Source organism: Esox lucius, chromosome 5 (assembly GCF_011004845.1).
Source record: "Esox lucius isolate fEsoLuc1 chromosome 5, fEsoLuc1.pri, whole genome shotgun sequence".
Classification (NCBI taxonomy): Eukaryota; Metazoa; Chordata; class Actinopteri; order Esociformes; family Esocidae; genus Esox; species Esox lucius.
Genome location: NC_047573.1, coordinates 9,444,528 through 9,458,203, shown reverse-complemented (window position 1 = coordinate 9,458,203; position 13,676 = coordinate 9,444,528).

Genomic DNA, 13,676 nt, shown 5'->3' with positions numbered 1-13,676 from the left:
TGTTTAATTATTCTCAAGTCTTTTGCAGTTAATTTGTGTCTTTTCTTCTCCATGTGTTTTTTGCACCCCAGTTGACAATTCGCAACAAAACCATTGATTGTCCGGTGGTCACACCTCAATAGTTTAGCTACTTTAAGAGTGTTGCATCCTGTCTGAAAAGTGTTTTTGGCCCATTTTACCTGAGGTCATGGAACTGCCTAATAATTATGCACACCTTGATCTCTCTCTCATCTTCTCTCATCTTCATCCGCTTATCCGTATTGGGTCGCGGGGGCAGCAGCTACAGCAGGGGACCCCAAACTTCCCTTTCCCGAGCCACATTTGCCAGCTCTGACTGGGGGATCCCGAGGCGTTCCCAGGCCAGTGTCGAAATCTAATCTCTCCACCTAGTCCTGGGCCTACCCCAAGGTCTCCTCCCAGCTGGACGTGGCTGGAACACCTCACTAGGGAGACATCCTGGGGGCATCCTTACCAGATGCCCGAACCACCTCAACTGGCTCCTTTCGACGCAAAGGAGCAGCGGCTCTACTCCGAGTTCCTCACGGATGGCTGAGCTTCTCACCCTATCCCTAAGGGAGAAGCCAGCCACCCTTCTGAGAAAACCCATTTCAGCCGATTGTATTCGCGATCTTGTTCTTTCGGTCATGACCTTGATATAGCATTCAAGTTTATATGGTTTGGAGTTGGAAAATGTTTATAGAAATAATGATACAATCAGCCTAATAATTGTGTACAAAGTGTAGTGCATATGTTGTCCTCCATTTGGTTGAATTGGTTTTCTGGTCATCACATGCTTACTGACAACTGCAATGCATTGGTTGACATTCAAAAAAAACTGGTAAAATATGAATATAAAATAAAAGACATTCCAAAGATGCTTTGCTTTTTCATATTACATTAAGTGGCAACAATCTTTGTTTACTCCTTGTAATCACATCTGTTACAATTCAATTTGCACAAATATAATACTAATGAGGTTCGCAAAGTTGCTGGAAGACAATGGATCATGTCCAATACAGTATACTGTAAAAAACCATTATCCTCATGCGCTCTCTATCTGGTTTGGTTTAGAGAATAGTGTCAAAAAAATGCTAAATAATTATTGTGAAGGTTCGAAAAAGCTTGAAAACCATTATGTGGATGTAGTCATCGTGTCGGTTATGCCCACTGGTTATGATTTCATCCTGGTCAGTTCAGCCATGGCCCTGAATGACATGATATCATGGACGACGTGGCATTCATACTAGTATTCGTGAGCATTTCTTTTTATTTAAGAATCAACCACAGCGTACCGTGAAGACATGCGAGCAGAATGCTCTCGCTTTCTCTCCCTGGCTCCACGTTATGTAATAGAGGATGCAGGCATGATGTGACCTGACAGCCGGCATCCATCCAGCGTGTTCGGACATAAGCCGTCCCCCCCTTCTCCCCTTCTTCTCCCTGCGCATCTGCAACCAGTGACCCGGTCCCTGAACACGGTCCCCACCCTTACGCCGCGGGCTCTGGCGGTTTACACTGTACACAGTTTCCCTGTCTGCCCCCCCTGCCGAGGAACCCTGGCTCTAAGCTCCTTAATACCCCGTTTAGCATGGTTGCCGTTGCCCATTCACAAACACCCAGCAGGACTGAATCACTGCTGTCTAGGAAGGGCTGCTGCCACAAACGCATCAGGCAGAATCTCTCACTCCGTTTTCGTTCTCAAATGGAAGATTTTACAACTCGAGGGAAATGTTTGTCTTTCTCTTGCTGTCTTACTTCGTCATGCTAGGTTGAAAACACGCTACCTTGAAAGCAAACATGTTCTCTATTGACCGCGAGAACATTCTACTTCCCGTCGGGAGACCCACTTGATCCCCCCTCCTCTTCCGAAGTCTCTCTCCTTCCCTCCTTGGTTAGATGTGGGTCTCCTGCATCCCTGGTGAACCTGCCCCTGGCCCAGCGGCTCAGCGCCCAGCCGACAGCTCATACGAACATCCCCCTCTTTGATTTTGCTCTGTGTGCCTTACATGTTCCTGTGTTTTTGGAAGGGATGTCCTCACCTGACCTGGTAGAGTGGAGCTGAGGACATTGACGGGAGGGAGAGGACACTTGCATAATGGACTTACACACTGGCAAATGTGTGGCTTCAGCCTATGTGTATGCATGAGTGAGAGAAGGAAAGAGGGGGCAGGAGGGGGGTAGAAAAAGAGAGGGAGGGGCACAGGAGGAGTGACAAAGGGAGGAAGAATGGAGAGGACGACAGAAGGCCAGCAGAGAGAAAGAGAGAGAGAGAGACAACACAACTGTCAGGGTCAATTCCTCACGTCTTCTTCATAAGCGTTGCGGGTGAGGGAGGGGGACCTGTCCCTGCGGTTGGCCTTACATGCCTGTTTAACTGTCATGGGAAACGAACCCTCCGCGCATACATATTTAACACGTGGAATGTGTGTTTTTCACCCATCTAGTTTTGGTTTCTTCGTTTGAACTTTTTGCTACAACAACACATGGGGCAGATGAGAAAGTGTTGGTCGGCAAAAGAAAGTGAGAAAGACAGATGTAGAAGACAGAGGGGAAAGTCTGAATGCTCATATATATATATGTACTGTATCTCACAAAAGTGAGTACCCCCCCCCCTTTTTCAAATATTTGATTATAACTTTTCATGTGACAACACTGAAGAAATGACACTTTGCTACAATGTAAAGTAATGAGTGTACAGCTTGTATAAATTTGCTGTCCCCTCAAAATTACACAACACACAGCCATTAATGTCTAAACCGCTGGCAACAAAAGTAAGTACACCCCTAAGTGAAAATGTCCAAATTGGGCCCAATTTGCCATTTTCCCTCCCCGGTGTCATGTGACTCATTAGTGTTACAAGGTCTCGGGTGTGAATGGGGAGCAGGTGTGTTAAATCTGGTGTACACTCCCTCATACTAGCAAAAAACTCTCTGAGGATCTGAAAAAAAATATGCGTTGCTATACATAAAGATGGCCTAGGCTATAATAAGATTGCCAAGACCCTGAAACTGGATGCAGCACGGTGGCCAAGACCATACAGCGGTTTAACAGGACAGGTTCCACTCAGAACAGGCCATGCTATGGTCGACCAAAGATGTTGAGTGCACATGCTCAGCGTCATATCCAGAGGTTGTCTTTGGGAAATAGACATATGCGTGCTGCCAGCATTGCTGCAGAGGTTGAAGGGGTTGGGGGTCAGCCTGTCAGTGCTCAGACCATATGTCGCAAACTGCATCAAATTGGTCTGCATGGCTGTCGTCCCAGAAGGAAGCCTCTTCTAAAGAAAGCCTGCAGACAGTTTGGATTACTGGAACCATGTCCCGTGTTCCTCTGGTGAGACCAAGAAAAACTTATTTGGTTCAGATGGTGTCGAGCATGTGTGGCGGCAACCAGGTGAGGAGTACAAAGGAGTCTTGCCTGCAGTTAAGCATGTTGGTGGGAGCGTCATGGTCTGGGGCTGCATGAGTGCTGCCGACACTGGGGAGCTACAGTTAATTGAGGGAACCATGAATGCCAACATGTACTGTGACATACTGAAGCAGAGCAAGATCCCCTCCCTTTGGAGACTGGGCCTCAGGGCAGTATTCCAACATGATAACGACCCCAAACACACCTCCAAGACGACCACTGCCTTGCTAAAGAAGCTGAGGGTAAAGGTGATGGACTGACCAAGCATGTCTCCAGACCTAAACCGTATTGAGCATCTGTGGGGCATCCTCAAACGGAGGGTGGAGGAGCGCAAGGTCTCTAACATCCACCACCTCCGCAATGTTGTCATGGAGGAGTGGAAGAGGACTCCAGTGGCAACCTGTGAAGCTCTGGTGAACTCCATGCCCAAGAGGGTTAGGGTGTCACGGCTTAGGTTGAGGAAGCAAAGGAGGAACCGGAGAAGGCGTGGCGGATGAAGGTTTTTATATATATGAATAGAACAAAATAAACAGAACGAGCGTCTTAACAAGCGCATACAGCTCTGACTGTGGCAGAGAACAATCACACACAAAGACAGGGGGAGCAGAGGGAACATATATACCGGGGGAAACAGGATGATGATGAACAGGTGCACGAAACGAGACACAGGTGAAATGCATGATGAGGCGGTGGTGTTAGAAAGCCGGTGACGTCGACCGCCGGGGCCCGCCCGCTGCAGGGGGAGGTGAACCAGCAGAGGTCGTAGTCGTCACATAGGGCAATGCTGGAAAATAATGGTGGCCACACAAAATATTGACACATTGGGCCAATCTGGACATTTTCACTTAGGGGTGTACTCACTTTTGTTGCCAGTGGTTTAGACATTAATGGCTGTGTGTTGTATTATTTTGAGGGCACAGCAAATGTACACTATTATACAAGCTGTACACTCACTACTTTACATTGTAGCAAAGTTGTCATTTCTTCAGTGTAGTCACGTGAAAATATATAATCAAAAATGTACAGAAATGTGAGGGCTGTACTCACTTTTGTGAGATACTGTATGTTTGAACATGCAGTTTACTTGAATTGACAGCACAGCTGGTTGCAATGTTTGCCTGCTGCTGGATTGAAACGTTCTCCTCCAACGAAGTATGGATAGGGGAAAACAGGAAAAAGAAGAGGGAACTACTGAGGGGGCAGGGCTACAGTCTGAAAAGAAAGGGAGGGATTGGTTGGTGGGAAAGCTGCCATTGTGAGATCACAGCCCCCACAACAGCTTTTGCCCACATGGTGAGTGAGTGCAAAAGATTAATAGCCGAGACCAAAATAGTGTCAGTGAGAAAGCACTGACAATGTATCTATTAAATTGTGTAATTTTATGACTCATTCATATTAACTGCCTAATTAACTGACATTCACACTGATGAAAATGTCTTTTTTAGAGCTAGGTCTTTCAGATTGTACTTATCCACCAACTACTGAATCTGTTGAAGCCCTTGTCCAACTAATAGGATGGCAGATAGCCTAGCAGTTATGTGACCAAAAGGTTGCGAGATCAAATGCCTGAGCCTGCCAGATGAAGCACGTTGCTCTAGATGAAGGGCTTCAGATAAACAACTATACTGATTTTGCTTTCTGTATGTTCCTGTGCAAACATATTCAAGGAATGGAACAGGATTATGCTGAATCATGTATTCACAGAGCTCCAGTACAGTTAATGGCATCCTTCCCCTTATTGTTTGTTCACGGGTTAACAGTTGATTAGTCACTACAGTGGAGAATTGATTAGCTGTGGTGAATTCTGGTGCTGATTAGCTAAATAGTTAGCAGCCACATCCATTCAGTCAAATGGCAATGTGACATGACAGGTTCTGTTTACTCGTAATTTTGCTTAAATTATGCATTTGCAAACGCATAGTGCTTACTTTTGAAATCTTTGCAAGACTGCGGCCAGGGCTCATTCAGGTCAAGTGTTAAGGGGAAGTTCAACCAATGTATCTTATGGCCTTATTTGGATTTTGTCTTTGTTAGTTACTTGCCCTAACCATTTTCTATTATTTTTTTGTGTAATTTCGAAAATAAATTGCCTATCACATTAGCTAAACAACATGTTAGTAAAATACGTAAAAACTCCAACCACAATACATTTCTTATTTACATCATAAATTAATTATTGTGTATCCTTAAATTAAAGTGTAACCAATCTAGCAAACTAGCCTATAAACAATGGTTAAAGTAAGGATTCTTAAGACCATTCATAGCAAGGTTATAATAAAGAATTAACTAAAAAATAATAATTTGTGGCTTTATCTGAAGTCTAAGTTATTAATATTTTATTAATAATTTAATTTTTCATGACCAGTGTAAATTCTCACAAAAAGATTACAGATTCCTTAGAATGGCCACCAGAACTAAAGATTCAATGGAAAATCATGAAACAGCTCACAGGAAGATGAAATACTTTGAATTAGTTCTTGCAAAACAGCCACACTGTTGCAATTGTGTGATGTGACATACTGCTGAGTAAAATAAAACTGTTTTATCAGCAACATCAGCGTTTCTTGGCAGTGACATTTTTACCAATACCAAATTGTGGATCTCAGTTAGTCAAACATCGGGTGGCCTAATCTCGGTTAAACCAAAACTAAAATCTTGAATAATTCATTAAAACTGCATAGTTTAGTTTGAGGCTTACATGTTAGAAATTGGCTTCAAAAGAAGATGAAAGAAATTATTTGTAAATTGTATATGCAGTAATTTAGTTTGAGTTGAGTAATAGTTAATAAATGATGAATGACTATTTACTAATTCTTTATAATAACTACACAATAAAGGATTTACAAAGTGGAACCAAACATTTTGTGCAGATGCTTTTGTCCAGACAGAGAATCTGATGTGACACCACTTGTTTAACATGAGATTGTTCTCCAGCAATATCCAACAGCTGCATAACTGGTGTATTAGAGTTGTCAAATCGGTGTGTGGTAAGCACAAAGTAAACATCTGACCTACCTGTGAATTAAGTTCAGAACAAGAAAGTGTAAGCTGTAGGTCTATAGCCTTTTGAAATGATGACAGTCAAATTGAAAATCATTAAAACGAAATAGTAAAGTTTTATATCAGTCTAATTGAGGTGTAGTGGACGTGGATTGTGGGATCATTAATGTCTTTGTGCAGCCAATTGTAGTGTACGCAACAGCCTAACCAGATTTACTGCATGGGCTGCTTGTGGATTTGACCGCTCTAAAGCAGTTTCACATCCAACAGTGAAAAAAGTACTGCTATGCAAATGTTTTGGCAAAAGTGGATCTACTTGAATTGGGCACAAAGGCTGGGGCTGGTTCCAATCCACAATGGCATTATTTACAATATTTAGAGCCCACACACTTCTAATTCTGAGAAGTTAAAACATACTTTAGTGGGGGTCGACCTGGCAGCAGTTATAGGTTGGACCTGATCATTGTTGTGGATTTGACCTGGTAATAGTTGTAGGTTTTACACAGAACTGTTTACCACTCTGTAAGTACATTTGACTGTTGGAAAAGGAGCTATTGTGTAAATACTGCATTGCAGGTTTGGTTGAATCGAGCCCTTATCTTAGCAAGAGTACTTTTCCTACATAACATTTCCAAAAGCCTCCATTGTTCCACAAATGAGACCAAAAAATTGTGAACATTAAAAAAAATATTGTGGGCTGTTCAACTATTCTTTGTTTACGTGTTATTATTGCGGTGGGAAGATATGGCCGATGGAAATACAGAAAAGGCTGCCAACCTCTCACTCATGGAGCCAATGTGAGCACATTTTGTCTTTGGTTCATGAAGGCCCGCGTTTTTCAGTGTCTCGGAGGGATGATGATGTTAGGGTTTCTGGTGAGGGTGGACTACTGGCTTTTGTTGCCAGGGCTTTCTTTGCATATTAGACAAACAGTCAGTCTGCACTGAAACGCCCCTGTTTACATTCCCCTGGCAGTGTCTTTTTCCTCAGGAGGGCGATGGGGTCACTGAATGGGGAATAAAAATACTGTTTTGATTTGTCTGTCAGGTAAACATGGATGAACAGTGAAGTCCAGGCAATCTCCTTCCCACACTCCCTTCCCAAGCCTTCTTTTATATTCAGAAGTCCTGGCTTTACTCCGCACACAGGGGGCTGGGCGGGGGGGCAGTTTCGTGGGAACAGATCAAGCATAGTCCTGGACTAAGAAATCAAACTTTCACTGGGGTTGATTTATTCGTCCATGACTAGGTATAATCTGTGTCCATGAAACCAGTACCTGGAAGTCTAACCATACTAATGTAGGCTACATCATTTTTAAAATAAAAAACACAATTCTTTATGTATACTTCTTAACAACTCCCATACTAATAATTTATACGGATAGTATTATCTCCCATCTCTCATTACCTGCCGGTAAACAATAGATAATACCCAGAAAGCAATGCACAAGCACGGAAAATAGCTTGCTAAGCTAAGACAAATATTGTTTGTTATATCTGCTTACCCCATGATGGAAAGAAGGCTTAGGTTACCCGCTGCTAAACAAAAGGATGGAGGACAAGGCAATAACACACCAGGGAGCAAGAGAATGTAGATTTAGTCACATATTTATTACATAAATATATAGTAAAATAGACCAGCGACAATTACCATAAAAATATCTTCCTTTAAAATCCTGACCATAAACAAAGATTTGAGAATCACACACGGACATTTACAAACACGCTGATTGTCTGGACCTTTCATAAGCAGCCCACCACAAGAACCTGACATCACACCACCCACTGGACTCTTACTGACGGGTGGGGGGGGGGGGGGGGCTCCGACGATGGGGCAGGAAAGGGGACACAACGGGGGTACAGGTCCAGGAGGAAAGGGGTGGGGTTCGAGGTGAGGTCGGTTGGTAGTGGTTGTGGTAGGTGTGATGATGGTGTGGGTGGTGTGAGGAGATCACAGTAGATAATCGGAGGTTTTTTGTGTGTGTGTGTGTGTGTGAAAGAGAGAGAAAACTTATATTTTGCCCACAGCTTGCCTATGGCTTGCCTATGTTTGACTAGCTCGTGTTTGTCCCTGTGCTTTGCGGGAATTAATCCTGAATACTGTTTTGTAAAGTCCTTGTAACGGCGACTTCATCTGAGACAGAGAAACAGACAGTCAGAGCGAGAGAGACAGAGGGGAGTCAGAAAGGGAGGGGGGAGGGAGAGTGAGAAAGGGAGGGGGGAGGGAGAGAAAGTCCCTAGTCATGGTCCTCTGACTGTAGCCCATCAAAGGCCACATGTTTTCCTGTGTACTGTGGCCTCTCTGGCCTCCACCAGCCAGGACAGTCTCACATCAGGCCTTCCATCTGAACAGTGTCTCATGTACGCCACAATAACACAAATCCAGATTGAACCTCAGCATAAGGTAATTGTCTGGTTCTTTTCTTTGGCTGCACGGTCTCTTAGTAACCCCCAGATGTCATAGCCCGAAGGACAAGTTCAATGCGGAGGTGTCTTAACATAGCCTCGGTAACACCTGGCGGTCACAGATTTCCTCACCCGTGGACCCGTCTGCTGACCTCTTGCCTGACCCCACGAAAGTCATGACCCCTGAGTGTCCATGAAGCACCCACTCTGATAACCTCCCAGCAGTCCTCAGCAATCACAGTGATGCAACGAACCCAGATCAAAGAGTAACACAAAGTATACCTAAATGCATGACTGAATAGTAGTAGTATTAGTTGTAATATGAGTAGTAATAGTAATAGCTTTTCTTTCATATGCTTCGACAGATGTACCGCTGGCTGAAGATTTTATGTATCACTAATCAAAAAAACACGGAGCATTTGCCTGACGGACGTGTCAAACTACTTTCTTGGAAAAAATTACAATAGAAAATGGAAAACAAAATTCCCCATGAAGACACAAATGACTGGAACCAAAAAAAGGACAACTGAACCCACTGGTATTGAGGCTCACCCCTGTGTCTTTGCATTGTTCTAATTTGGTAAGATAATAAAACCCATAGCTTTGAATCAGGTGTATTGAAATGTTCCACCAAAATAATCAAATACGGAAATATGGATGGATTACAAACGTTCATGTGATAGACGATGCCACAAAGGTCACTCGTCTGTAAAAAAAATTTTTTTAAAATAATAATCCCAGGACTGGAGAACAGAGGACACACATTAGTGGGAGGAAACTACGGACACAATAAGACTTGCTTGCTTCTGCGTGGAACATCTGTGTAAGAATATTCAATTCTGTTTTCAAAGCTAGCTCATGAAGAGCCTATTTCTGGCTTGCATGCTAAACAATGGCTGTGGCAGAGCATTGGTGAATGGGATTGCAGGGTGATGTGTGCCAGGAGGACAGAGCCATGGGAAACCCAGGAGGCAAGTTTAAAGATGGACAAGGGAAGAGGAGGGGTTAAGAAAAGCACCCTTTGAGGCCTCACTTTCAAACCTGAGCAGTCCCCATATCAAATCTATTTTCAACGAGACAAACATTGCATATGTACTTACACATATTAATAAACAATCCTCTAATAGATTTTCATCTTCTAATTAGCATACATTCCTTGCTGTCCTGGCATATCATTTTATGGAGCACTTTTTACAAAGATATCTCCACAATTAGTCTTCTCGATAGAAATTGTACACACATTGGCGGTCCAAGCAGCGTAAAGCCCACCGACCAAAATAATCAACTCAAAAGCGCTAGAAAGGGGCTAACTATAAGTGCTAGAAATGTACTGGCAAAACGTGGACAAGTAGCGGATTCAATACAGGAAGATCTGCTGAATCACCAAAGGGACTGCTTCACCAGATCACATGTTACATTACACAGATGTATGTGTGCAATACAGGAAGTGGGACATAGTGCAGGTCAAGGGGTTCAATCTGCCAGAGAGTCATAGTGCTTTTTAATGGGTGGAGTCATGTGTGTACTCTTCGTCAACTACCCCACCCAAAACACACACACACACACTCTAACCCATTTTGTAGTTGCGTAGTTATCATGCCAATCTGGTTCTGAATTCAAGAGTTTTTATCTTGGGTCAGAAACGCCTTTGTGGCTATAGTCAAGTTCTGTGACAATACTCTAACGATACCTGAGCCAGAAAAGACAAGCTAACATCCAATAACATAGGCCAGAATGGACAAAGCTAACATCCAATAACATAGGCCTGTGTTTCCCAAAAGATCCTAATGACATGCATTTTCTCGAAGCAAACCAATGTATGTCCACACAAATCAAACCCGTGAACGTCCACACAACTCAAACCCGTGAATGCTCACATTAACCGAAACACTGAACTTCTACGCAAATCGTCAAACAGTTTCACAGTGAGAATTGGTGTTGACTCAAGGAGCCCTGGGGATCAAGTAAACCCTGGACATCCTTAAGGAATCATTGTTATCCGTTGGGTCATATTTGCACCTTTGGTTAGCTGAGCGGTTCTTGGCAGCAGCATTTTGGAGGCCCAATGCCCCCTTTGGCATTAGATAATGTTTTTGGCAGTGTTAAAGTTAATCTTTGGGTAACTTAAAGTTACCTTCTTATCATAACCTTGAATTTCAATAGATACTTGTCAAAATGCACATTTAGCAAGAAACCTGCAAAAGCATTGAACCTACACTTGAAAGTAAAGGAAGTCTTCTCACAGTCTCATATGCTTGGATGTGAGTTCTGAAGTTAGCAGATTTAAAATGCGATTACTCAGTTCACCACTAGATGGCAATAAAGAGCAAAAGCACTATATTCCTCCCTGTATGGGAAGACATTGGGCACAGCACACACGGGCTAATTGAGTCTCAGTGACTGACACCACAAATGCTGATGTACTACCAAATTTCTAAATTGCATCTTGTAAAATAACAAATTTTCAACTGTCAACTATAAGCAGAGACTCCAACTAAGTTTTGTAGGATAATCGACCAGAAAGCCACGCCTCCAATAAACCACGCCTCCAATCTGATCAACATTATATTACTAACAACATGCCAAATTGAACCCCTCCCGTTTGAACCTTTTCACAGTGGATCTTTCCAGGGGGGTTCCCGAAGGAACCTATCTGAACTGGAAAGGTTCTGCCAGTGTGGCAACCTAAAAGGTTCTTCCAGGCACCTTTAACTTCTAAAAGTGAAGAGAAGGAACACAAGGCTCAATCAACAAGGGAGCCATTTTATACCCCGCTCTGAAAACAGTGCCAAAAACAAGAGAACCCAGGATACATGTAACAGTATCAACAATCTGGTTTCCATTTGCTGAAAGTCATTCCAGCTGAGCCACTTTAAAGCCTGACTACACAGCTCACTACACCCCCCCAACCCTCCACCAAAACCTATTGAACACATTATTGGTTACATTCTTCAAGGGCAATAGTAATGGAAGTGTATGACAGGGCTCTGTTTTACAGAAACCCGTCTCGTACCGTGGCCTCAAAAGATGCTTAGGGAGTTGGGTGGAACGAAGCAAGTCGGTGCTTAGTGGGTACAGCAAGGCTTCAGGACACCGACGCAAACAGAGGGACACAGACACAAACACACGGACACAGACACAAACAGACAGACACACACAGTGTACAACACAATGGTGAGCTATGCCACGCCTCCTGTGTATTGGACAACGACTAAGCACACTTAAATAGAATAGACCTGTGGCCAGACGAGCAAAGCTTTACCTCAGATGGTGAATTGAATGGAAGCCATGCAAGTGGGTTAGACAAACTTGTGGGGGAGCTTAATATTGCTCCGGGTACTTTAGCTGTGAGGTGTAAACCCGCGCACACAGGGACATCAAGGAGGAATCCACAGCCTGCGATGGACGCAATTAAATCTGCTCGTTGTGTGTGTTTACGTGTGGCAAGCAAATGTGGCGTCTGATTGCTTTGGTATAATTGGTTGTCTGGGGACGGGACTGTGGCCCAAGTTCAGAGGGCTCCTCCGTAAGTGTTCAACGTGCTATCAAGAGCATTTATCAGCGAACACGCTAACACACACACCAGCACACACATATGAACACAGGCAGACGGACAGTCCAGCATACACAGTAATATTACGATGTGTTCTGAGGGGGATAGCACTAAGAGAAAGCATAAGGAGGAACAAATGGAAAACCACAGACTGGACGGGAATGCAGGACAGGCGAAACATACTCTCTCCACCCGGAGGGAGCAAAAAAGAGGAGCTAACAATTGTGGTTTATCTATCGTTTGTCATCGTTTATTAAGAAAATGTCCCTTTTACCTGAGAGAATCCTTCAATAGCCTTCTTACTTAGTCGGCTTAACAAATGTGTGTCTCTGGGTCTGCGCAGGTGTTGAGTGGGTCAGTGTTGTCTAGCCAACGCTCTCACGGGTCGGCACATGTTAGATCCAGCCATGCCACATTCATTCTCTCACAGTCTATCACCTATTAGGATCTGACAGGATCAGGTGAACTATGGCACTACTCAAATATTGCACTTGTTTTCAAAACTCATCCAGAAACAGCTGTCACAATTTCACTGCCAACAGAGGTGTCTTTGTGGCTACAGCAACATCAATAGACACAGAGGTGTCTTCGTGGCTACAGCAACATCAATAGACACAGAGGTGTCTTCGTGGCTTCAGCGGTTCCATTCATTCTAAGTAATAGTTCAAATTGTGCATGTGCTATATGGCCGTTATTCGGTGGAATCCACGTTAACTTTTTTCTCTATTTCAACCATTATTCGCTTCTATATTATATTTTCCTGACTGACTAAAGGCAACTGAGAGTGCATCTCCTGTAAACGCTGCCATATCAGCGCCAAGCTCTTCCTTTGTGGCGACTCGATTTGTTAATGGATTTGCTCAGTGCATTCGCTCGTGTGTCCGAGCTACGGTGTGGGGCCTTTGACCTCCAGCCGTCGAGAGTTGAGAGGTGACCCTGCCATGCACGCGTAACTTGGAAGTCACCAAAGGGCCTGACCTATCACCCAGGGGGCACCGTGAGGTCTTGGGATCTAATTCATTTGGCCACTGGATGAAACATTTCAGTGTAAATCTATGCAAGCGTATATTTGTTTCACTACAAAAGAAAAATATACAAAATGTAGGACCTCATCCGAGGCTGCACTGGCTATGTAAGGTGCAGTAGCACCTAATCCACCCACTGAACCATGACAGTGTTGTATCACGAAGACACGCACACATACGCGCACAGACAAACAGAGACACACGCTGATTCCGGATCAGTTTACAGCAGCACAACTATCCCATCTTTTATGAAATAAACAGTGCCCTCCTAACTCCGCTTGGCCT